This window comes from Oncorhynchus masou, unplaced genomic scaffold (assembly GCF_036934945.1).
Source record: "Oncorhynchus masou masou isolate Uvic2021 unplaced genomic scaffold, UVic_Omas_1.1 unplaced_scaffold_769, whole genome shotgun sequence".
Lineage (NCBI taxonomy): Eukaryota > Metazoa > Chordata > Actinopteri > Salmoniformes > Salmonidae > Oncorhynchus > Oncorhynchus masou.
Window position 1 is genome coordinate 1 of NW_027014157.1, and position 11,282 is coordinate 11,282.

Genomic DNA, 11,282 nt, shown 5'->3' on the forward strand with positions numbered 1-11,282 from the left:
CTGTGTATAGGTCTGTAACCATAGAAGGTCTGGTCTATAACCATAGAGTTCTGGTCTGTAACCATAGAGATCTGGTCTGTATATAGACCTGTAACCATAGAGATCTGGTCTGTGTATAGGCCTGTAACCATAGAGATCTGGTCTGTGTATAGGCCTGTAACCATAGAGATCTGGTCTGTGTATAGGCCTGTAACCATAGAGATCTGGTCTGTGTATAGGCCTGTAACCATAGAGATCTGGTCTGTATATAGGCCTGTAACCATAGAGATCTGGTCTGTATATAGACCTGTAACCATAGAGATCTGGTCTGTGTATAGGCCTGTAACCATAGAAGGTCTGGTCTGTATATAGACCTGTAACCATAGAGATCTGGTCTGTATATAGGCCTGTAACCATAGAGATCTGGTCTGTATATAGGCCTGTAACCATAGAGATCTGGTCTGTATATAGGCCTGTAACCATAGAGGTCTGGTCTGTAACCATAGAAGGTCTGGTCTGTGTATAGGCCTGTAACCATAGAGATCTGGTCTGTATATAGGCCTGTAACCATAGAGATCTGGTCTGTATATAGGCCTGTAACCATAGAGGTCTGGTCTGTATATAGGCCTGTAACCATAGAGATCTGGTCTGTATATAGGCCTGTAACCATAGAGATCTGGTCTGTAACCATAGAAGGTCTGGTCTGTATATAGGCCTGTAACCATAGAGGTCTGGTCTGTATATAGGCCTGTAACCATAGAGATCTGGTCTGTATATAGGCCTGTAACCATAGAGGTCTGGTCTGTGTATAGGCCTGTAACCATAGAGATCTGGTCTGTAACCATAGAAGGTCTGGTCTGTGTATAGGCCTGTAACCATAGAGATCTGGTCTGTAACCATAGAAGGTCTGGTCTGTATATAGGTCTGTAACCATAGAGATCTGGTCTGTGTATAGACCTGTAACCATAGAGATCTGGTCTGTGTATAGGTCTGTAACCATAGAGATCTGGTCTGTAACCATAGAAGGTCTGGTCTGTGTATAGGCCTGTAACCATAGAAGGTCTGGTCTGTATATAGACCTGTAACCATAGAGTTCTGGTCTGTAACCATAGAGATCTGGTCTGTAACCATAGAAGGTCTGGTCTGTGTATAGGCCTGTAACCATAGAGATCTGGTCTGTAACCATAGAGGTCTGGTCTGTATATAGGCCTGTAACCATAGAAGGTCTGGTCTGTATATAGACCTGTAACCATAGAGTTCTGGTCTGTAACCATAGAGATCTGGTCTGTAACCATAGAAGGTCTGGTCTGTGTATAGGTCTGTAACCATAGAGGTCTGGTCTGTGTATAGGTCTGTAACCATAGAGATCTGGTCTGTATATAGGTCTGTAACCATAGAGGTCTGGTCTGTAACCATAGAAGGTCTGGTCTGTGTATAGGCCTGTAACCATAGAGATCTGGTCTGTGTATAGGTCTGTAACCATAGAGATCTGGTCTGTAACCATAGAAGGTCTGGTCTGTGTATAGGCCTGTAACCATAGAGATCTGGTCTGTGTATAGGCCTGTAACCATAGAGATCTGGTCTGTGTATAGGTCTGTAACCATAGAGATCTGGTCTGTAACCATAGAAGGTCTGGTCTGTGTATAGGCCTGTAACCATAGAGATCTGGTCTGTGTATAGGCCTATAACCATAGAGATCTGGTCTGTGTATAGGCCTGTAACCATAGAGATCTGGTCTGTATATAGGCCTGTAACCATAGAGATCTGGTCTGTATATAGACCTGTAACCATAGAGATCTGGTCTGTGTATAGGCCTGTAACCATAGAGATCTGGTCTGTGTATAGGCCTGTAACCATAGAGATCTGGTCTGTGTATAGGCCTGTAACCATAGAAGGTCTGGTCTGTGTATAGGCCTGTAACCATAGAGATCTGGTCTGTGTATAGGCCTGTAACCATAGAAGGTCTGGTCTGTGTATAGGCCTGTAACCATAGAGATCTGGTCTCTAACCATAGAGATCTGGTCTGTAACCATAGAAGGTCTGGTCTGTATATAGGCCTGTAACCATAGAAGGTCTGGTCTGTATATAGGCCTGTAACCATAGAGATCTGGTCTGTGTATAGACCTTTAACCATAGAGATCTGGTCTGTGTATAGACCTGTAACCATAGAGATCTGGTCTGTGTATAGGCCTGTAACCATAGAAGGTCTGGTCTGTGTATAGGCCTGTAACCATAGAGATCTGGTCTGTAACCATAGAAGGTCTGGTCTGTATATAGGCCTGTAACCATAGAGATCTGGTCTGTAACCATAGAGATCTGGTCTGTATATAGGCCTGTAACCATAGAGATCTGGTCTGTATATAGGCCTGTAACCATAGAAGGTCTGGTCTGTATATAGGTCTGTAACCATAGAGATCTGGTCTGTGTATAGACCTGTAACCATAGAGATCTGGTCTGTGTATAGGTCTGTAACCATAGAGATCTGGTCTGTAACCATAGAAGGTCTGGTCTGTGTATAGGCCTGTAACCATAGAAGGTCTGGTCTGTATATAGACCTGTAACCATAGAGTTCTGGTCTGTAACCATAGAGATCTGGTCTGTAACCATAGAAGGTCTGGTCTGTGTATAGGCCTGTAACCATAGAGATCTGGTCTGTAACCATAGAGGTCTGGTCTGTATATAGGCCTGTAACCATAGAAGGTCTGGTCTGTATATAGACCTGTAACCATAGAGTTCTGGTCTGTAACCATAGAGATCTGGTCTGTATATAGGTCTGTAACCATAGAGATCTGGTCTGTGTATAGACCTGTAACCATAGAGATCTGGTCTGTGTATAGGTCTGTAACCATAGAGATCTGGTCTGTAACCATAGAAGGTCTGGTCTGTGTATAGGCCTGTAACCATAGAAGGTCTGGTCTTTATATAGACCTGTAACCATAGAGTTCTGGTCTGTAACCATAGAGATCTGGTATGTAACCATAGAAGGTCTGGTCTGTGTATAGGTCTGTAACCATAGAGGTCTGGTCTGTGTATAGGTCTGTAACCATAGAGATCTGGTCTGTATATAGGTCTGTAACCATAGAGGTCTGGTCTGTAACCATAGAAGGTCTGGTCTGTGTATAGGCCTGTAACCATAGAGGTCTGGTCTGTAACCATAGAGGTCTGGTCTGTGTATAGGTCTGTAACCATAGAGATCTGGTCTGTGTATAGGTCTGTAACCATAGAGATCTGGTCTGTAACCATAGAAGGTCTGGTCTGTGTATAGGCCTGTAACCATAGAGATCTGGTCTGTGTATAGGCCTGTAACCATAGAGATCTGGTCTGTGTATAGGTCTGTAACCATAGAGATCTGGTCTGTAACCATAGAAGGTCTGGTCTGTGTATAGGCCTGTAACCATAGAGATCTGGTCTGTGTATAGGCCTATAACCATAGAGATCTGGTCTGTGTATAGGCCTGTAACCATAGAGATCTGGTCTGTATATAGGCCTGTAACCATAGAGATCTGGTCTGTATATAGACCTGTAACCATAGAGATCTGGTCTGTGTATAGGCCTGTAACCATAGAGATCTGGTCTGTGTATAGGCCTGTAACCATAGAGATCTGGTCTGTGTATAGGCCTGTAACCATAGAGATCTGGTCTGTGTATAGGCCTGTAACCATAGAGATCTGGTCTGTATATAGGCCTGTAACCATAGAGATCTGGTCTGTATATAGACCTGTAACCATAGAGATCTGGTCTGTGTATAGGCCTGTAACCATAGAGATCTGGTCTGTGTATAGGCCTGTAACCATAGAGATCTGGTCTGTGTATAGGCCTGTAACCATAGAGATCTGGTCTGTATATAGGCCTGTAACCATAGAGATCTGGTCTGTATATAGACCTGTAACCATAGAGATCTGGTCTGTGTATAGGCCTGTAACCACAGAAGGTCTGGTCTGTATATAGACCTGTAACCATAGAGATCTGGTCTGTGTATAGGCCTGTAACCACAGAAGGTCTGGTCTGTATATAGACCTGTAACCATAGAGATCTGGTCTGTATATAGACCTGTAACCATAGAGATCTGGTCTGTATATAGGCCTGTAACCATAGAGATCTGGTCTGTGTATAGGCCTGTAACCATAGAGATCTGGTCTGTATATAGACCTGTAACCATAGAGATCTGGTCTGTATATAGGCCTGTAACCATAGAGGTCTGGTCTGTAACCATAGAAGGTCTGGTCTGTGTATAGGTCTGTAACCATAGAGATCTGGTCTGTAACCGTAGAAGGTCTGGTCTGTATATAGTCCTGTAACCATAGAGATCTGGTCTGTGTAGACCTGTAACCATAGAGATCTGGTCTGTGTATAGGCCTGTAACCATAGAAGGTCTGGTCTGTGTATAGGCCTGTAACCATAGAGATCTGGTCTCTAACCATAGAAGGTCTGGTCTGTATATAGTCCTGTAACCATAGAGATCTGGTCTGTGTAGACCTGTAACCATAGAAGGTCTGGTCTGTATATAGGCCTGTAACCATAGAACGTCTGGTCTGTATATAGGCCTGTAACCATAGAGATCTGGTCTGTGTATAGACCTGTAACCATAGAGATCTGGTCTGTGTATAGACCTGTAACCATAGAGATCTGGTCTGTGTATAGGCCTGTAACCATAGAAGGTCTGGTCTGTGTATAGGCCTGTAACCATAGAGATCTGGTCTGTAACCATAGAAGGTCTGGTCTGTATATAGGCCTGTAACCATAGAGATCTGGTCTGTAACCATAGAGATCTGGTCTGTATATAGGCCTGTAACCATAGAGATCTGGTCTGTATATAGGCCTGTAACCATAGAAGGTCTGGTCTGTATATAGGTCTGTAACCATAGAGATCTGGTCTGTGTATAGACCTGTAACCATAGAGATCTGGTCTGTGTATAGGTCTGTAACCATAGAGATCTGGTCTGTAACCATAGAAGGTCTGGTCTGTGTATAGGCCTGTAACCATAGAAGGTCTGGTCTGTATATAGACCTGTAACCATAGAGTTCTGGTCTGTAACCATAGAGATCTGGTCTGTAACCATAGAAGGTCTGGTCTGTGTATAGGCCTGTAACCATAGAGATCTGGTCTGTAACCATAGAGGTCTGGTCTGTATATAGGCCTGTAACCATAGAAGGTCTGGTCTGTATATAGACCTGTAACCATAGAGTTCTGGTCTGTAACCATAGAGATCTGGTCTGTATATAGGTCTGTAACCATAGAGATCTGGTCTGTGTATAGACCTGTAACCATAGAGATCTGGTCTGTGTATAGGTCTGTAACCATAGAGATCTGGTCTGTAACCATAGAAGGTCTGGTCTGTGTATAGGCCTGTAACCATAGAAGGTCTGGTCTGTATATAGACCTGTAACCATAGAGTTCTGGTCTGTAACCATAGAGATCTGGTCTGTAACCATAGAAGGTCTGGTCTGTGTATAGGTCTGTAACCATAGAGATCTGGTCTGTAACCATAGAAGGTCTGGTCTGTATATAGGCCTGTAACCATAGAGATCTGGTCTGTGTAGACCTGTAACCATAGAGATCTGGTCTGTGTATAGGCCTGTAACCATAGAAGGTCTGGTCTGTGTATAGGCCTGTAACCATAGAGATCTGGTCTGTAACCATAGAGATCTGGTCTCTAACCATAGAGATCTGGTCTGTAACCATAGAAGGTCTGGTCTGTATATAGGCCTGTAACCATAGAGATCTGGTCTGTGTATAGACCTGTAACCATAGAGATCTGGTCTGTGTATAGGCTTGTAACCATAGAAGGTCTGGTCTGTGTATAGGCCTGTAACCATAGAGATCTGGTCTGTAACCATAGAAGGTCTGGTCTGTATATAGGCCTGTAACCATAGAGATCTGGTCTGTAACCATAGAGATCTGGTCTGTATATAGGCCTGTAACCATAGAGATCTGGTCTGTATATAGGCCTGTAACCATAGAGGTCTGGTCTGTAACCATAGAAGGTCTGGTCTGTATATATGTCTGTAACCATAGAGATCTGGTCTGTGTATAGACCTGTAACCATAGAGATCTGGTCTGTGTATAGGTCTGTAACCATAGAGATCTGGTCTGTAACCATAGAAGGTCTGGTCTGTGTATAGTCCTGTAACCATAGAAGGTCTGGTCTGTATATAGACCTGTAACCATAGAGTTCTGGTCTGTAACCATAGAGATCTGGTCTGTAACCATAGAAGGTCTGGTCTGTGTATAGGCCTGTAACCATAGAGATCTGGTCTGTAACCATAGAGGTCTGGTCTGTATATATGCCTGTAACCATAGAAGGTCTGGTCTGTATATAGACCTGTAACCATAGAGTTCTGGTCTGTAACCATAGAAGGTCTGGTCTGTATATAGACCTGTAACCATAGAGTTCTGGTCTGTAACCATAGAGATCTGGTCTGTAACCATAGAAGGTCTGGTCTGTGTATAGGTCTGTAACCATAGAGATCTGGTCTGTAACCATAGAAGGTCTGGTCTGTGTATAGGCCTGTAACCATAGAGATCTGGTCTGTGTATAGGCCTGTAACCATAGAGATCTGGTCTGTGTATAGGTCTGTTACCATAGAGATCTGGTCTGTGTATAGGTCTGTAACCATAGAGTTCTGGTCTGTAACCATAGAAGGTCTGGTCTGTGTATAGGTCTGTAACCATAGAGATCTGGTCTGTAACCATAGAGATCTGGTCTGTATATTGGTCTGTAACCATAGAGATCTGGTCTGTGTATAGACCTGTAACCATAGAGATCTGGTCTGTGTATAGGTCTGTAACCATAGAGATCTGGTCTGTAACCATAGAAGGTCTGGTCTGTGTATAGGCCTGTAACCATAGAAGGTCTGGTCTGTATATAGACCTGTAACCATAGAGGTCTGGTCTGTAACCATAGAGGTCTGGTCTGTGTATAGGTCTGTAACCATAGAGATCTGGTCTGTGTATAGGTCTGTAACCATAGAGATCTGGTCTGTAACCATAGAAGGTCTGGTCTGTGTATAGGCCTGTAACCATAGAGATCTGGTCTGTGTATAGGCCTGTAACCATAGAGATCTGGTCTGTGTATAGGTCTGTAACCATAGAGATCTGGTCTGTAACCATAGAAGGTCTGGTCTGTGTATAGGCCTGTAACCATAGAGATCTGGTCTGTGTATAGGCCTATAACCATAGAGATCTGGTCTGTGTATAGGCCTGTAACCATAGAGATCTGGTCTGTATATAGGCCTGTAACCATAGAGATCTGGTCTGTATATAGACCTGTAACCATAGAGATCTGGTCTGTGTATAGGCCTGTAACCATAGAGATCTGGTCTGTGTATAGGCCTGTAACCATAGAGATCTGGTCTGTGTATAGGCCTGTAACCATAGAGATCTGGTCTGTGTATAGGCCTGTAACCATAGAGATCTGGTCTGTATATAGGCCTGTAACCATAGAGATCTGGTCTGTATATAGACCTGTAACCATAGAGATCTGGTCTGTGTATAGGCCTGTAACCATAGAGATCTGGTCTGTGTATAGGCCTGTAACCATAGAGATCTGGTCTGTGTATAGGCCTGTAACCATAGAGATCTGGTCTGTATATAGGCCTGTAACCATAGAGATCTGGTCTGTATATAGACCTGTAACCATAGAGATCTGGTCTGTGTATAGGCCTGTAACCACAGAAGGTCTGGTCTGTATATAGACCTGTAACCATAGAGATCTGGTCTGTGTATAGGCCTGTAACCACAGAAGGTCTGGTCTGTATATAGACCTGTAACCATAGAGATCTGGTCTGTATATAGACCTGTAACCATAGAGATCTGGTCTGTATATAGGCCTGTAACCATAGAGATCTGGTCTGTGTATAGGCCTGTAACCATAGAGATCTGGTCTGTATATAGACCTGTAACCATAGAGATCTGGTCTGTATATAGGCCTGTAACCATAGAGGTCTGGTCTGTAACCATAGAAGGTCTGGTCTGTGTATAGGTCTGTAACCATAGAGATCTGGTCTGTAACCGTAGAAGGTCTGGTCTGTATATAGTCCTGTAACCATAGAGATCTGGTCTGTGTAGACCTGTAACCATAGAGATCTGGTCTGTGTATAGGCCTGTAACCATAGAAGGTCTGGTCTGTGTATAGGCCTGTAACCATAGAGATCTGGTCTCTAACCATAGAAGGTCTGGTCTGTATATAGTCCTGTAACCATAGAGATCTGGTCTGTGTAGACCTGTAACCATAGAAGGTCTGGTCTGTATATAGGCCTGTAACCATAGAACGTCTGGTCTGTATATAGGCCTGTAACCATAGAGATCTGGTCTGTGTATAGACCTGTAACCATAGAGATCTGGTCTGTGTATAGACCTGTAACCATAGAGATCTGGTCTGTGTATAGGCCTGTAACCATAGAAGGTCTGGTCTGTGTATAGGCCTGTAACCATAGAGATCTGGTCTGTAACCATAGAAGGTCTGGTCTGTATATAGGCCTGTAACCATAGAGATCTGGTCTGTAACCATAGAGATCTGGTCTGTATATAGGCCTGTAACCATAGAGATCTGGTCTGTATATAGGCCTGTAACCATAGAAGGTCTGGTCTGTATATAGGTCTGTAACCATAGAGATCTGGTCTGTGTATAGACCTGTAACCATAGAGATCTGGTCTGTGTATAGGTCTGTAACCATAGAGATCTGGTCTGTAACCATAGAAGGTCTGGTCTGTGTATAGGCCTGTAACCATAGAAGGTCTGGTCTGTATATAGACCTGTAACCATAGAGTTCTGGTCTGTAACCATAGAGATCTGGTCTGTAACCATAGAAGGTCTGGTCTGTGTATAGGCCTGTAACCATAGAGATCTGGTCTGTAACCATAGAGGTCTGGTCTGTATATAGGCCTGTAACCATAGAAGGTCTGGTCTGTATATAGACCTGTAACCATAGAGTTCTGGTCTGTAACCATAGAGATCTGGTCTGTATATAGGTCTGTAACCATAGAGATCTGGTCTGTGTATAGACCTGTAACCATAGAGATCTGGTCTGTGTATAGGTCTGTAACCATAGAGATCTGGTCTGTAACCATAGAAGGTCTGGTCTGTGTATAGGCCTGTAACCATAGAAGGTCTGGTCTGTATATAGACCTGTAACCATAGAGTTCTGGTCTGTAACCATAGAGATCTGGTCTGTAACCATAGAAGGTCTGGTCTGTGTATAGGTCTGTAACCATAGAGATCTGGTCTGTAACCATAGAAGGTCTGGTCTGTATATAGGCCTGTAACCATAGAGATCTGGTCTGTGTAGACCTGTAACCATAGAGATCTGGTCTGTGTATAGGCCTGTAACCATAGAAGGTCTGGTCTGTGTATAGGCCTGTAACCATAGAGATCTGGTCTGTAACCATAGAGATCTGGTCTCTAACCATAGAGATCTGGTCTGTAACCATAGAAGGTCTGGTCTGTATATAGGCCTGTAACCATAGAGATCTGGTCTGTGTATAGACCTGTAACCATAGAGATCTGGTCTGTGTATAGGCTTGTAACCATAGAAGGTCTGGTCTGTGTATAGGCCTGTAACCATAGAGATCTGGTCTGTAACCATAGAAGGTCTGGTCTGTATATAGGCCTGTAACCATAGAGATCTGGTCTGTAACCATAGAGATCTGGTCTGTATATAGGCCTGTAACCATAGAGATCTGGTCTGTATATAGGCCTGTAACCATAGAGGTCTGGTCTGTAACCATAGAAGGTCTGGTCTGTATATATGTCTGTAACCATAGAGATCTGGTCTGTGTATAGACCTGTAACCATAGAGATCTGGTCTGTGTATAGGTCTGTAACCATAGAGATCTGGTCTGTAACCATAGAAGGTCTGGTCTGTGTATAGTCCTGTAACCATAGAAGGTCTGGTCTGTATATAGACCTGTAACCATAGAGATCTGGTCTGTAACCATAGAGATCTGGTCTGTAACCATAGAGGTCTGGTCTGTATATAGACCTGTAACCATAGAGATCTGGTCTGTAACCATAGAAGGTCTGGTCTGTGTATAGGCCTGTAACCATAGAAGGTCTGGTCTGTATATAGACCTGTAACCATAGAGATCTGGTCTCTAACCATAGAAGGTCTGGTCTGTATATAGACCTGTAACCATAGAGATCTGGTCTGTAACCATAGAGATCTGGTCTGTAACCATAGAAGGTCTGGTCTGTGTATAGGTCTGTAACCATAGAGATCTGGTCTGTAACCATAGAAGGTCTGGTCTGTGTATAGGCCTGTAACCATAGAGATCTGGTCTGTGTATAGGCCTGTAACCATAGAGATCTGGTCTGTGTATAGGTCTGTTACCATAGAGATCTGGTCTGTGTATAGGTCTGTAACCATAGAGTTCTGGTCTGTAACCATAGAAGGTCTGGTCTGTGTATAGGTCTGTAACCATAGAGATCTGGTCTGTAACCATAGAGATCTGGTCTGTATATTGGTCTGTAACCATAGAGATCTGGTCTGTGTATAGACCTGTAACCATAGAGATCTGGTCTGTGTATAGGTCTGTAACCATAGAGATCTGGTCTGTAACCATAGAAGGTCTGGTCTGTGTATAGGCCTGTAACCATAGAAGGTCTGGTCTGTATATAGACCTGTAACCATAGAGTTCTGGTCTGTAACCATAGAGGTCTGGTCTGTATATAGGCCTGTAACCATAGAAGGTCTGGTCTGTATATAGACCTGTAACCATAGAGTTCTGGTCTGTAACCATAGAGATCTGGTCTGTAACCATAGAAGGTCTGGTCTGTGTATAGGTCTGTAACCATAGAGATCTGGTCTGTGTATAGGTCTGTAACCATAGAGATCTGGTCTGTAACCATAGAAGGTCTGGTCTGTGTATAGGCCTGTAACCATAGAGATCTGGTCTGTGTATAGGCCTGTAACCATAGAGATCTGGTCTGTGTATAGGTCTGTTACCATAGAGATCTGGTCTGTGTATAGGTCTGTAACCATAGAGTTCTGGTCTGTAACCATAGAAGGTCTGGTCTGTGTATAGGTCTGTAACCATAGAGATCTGGTCTGTAACCATAGAGGTCTGGTCTGTGTATAGGCCTGTAACCATAGAGATCTGGTCTGTGTATAGGTCTGTAACCATAGAGGTCTGGTCTGTGTATAGACCTGTAACCATAGAGGTCTGGTCTGTAACCATAGAGATCTGGTCTGTATATAGGCCTGTAACCATAGAGGTCTGGTCTGTAACCATAGAGGTCTGGTCTGTGTATAGGTCTGTAACCATAGAGATCTGGTCTGTAACCATAGAGATCTGGTCTGTGTAT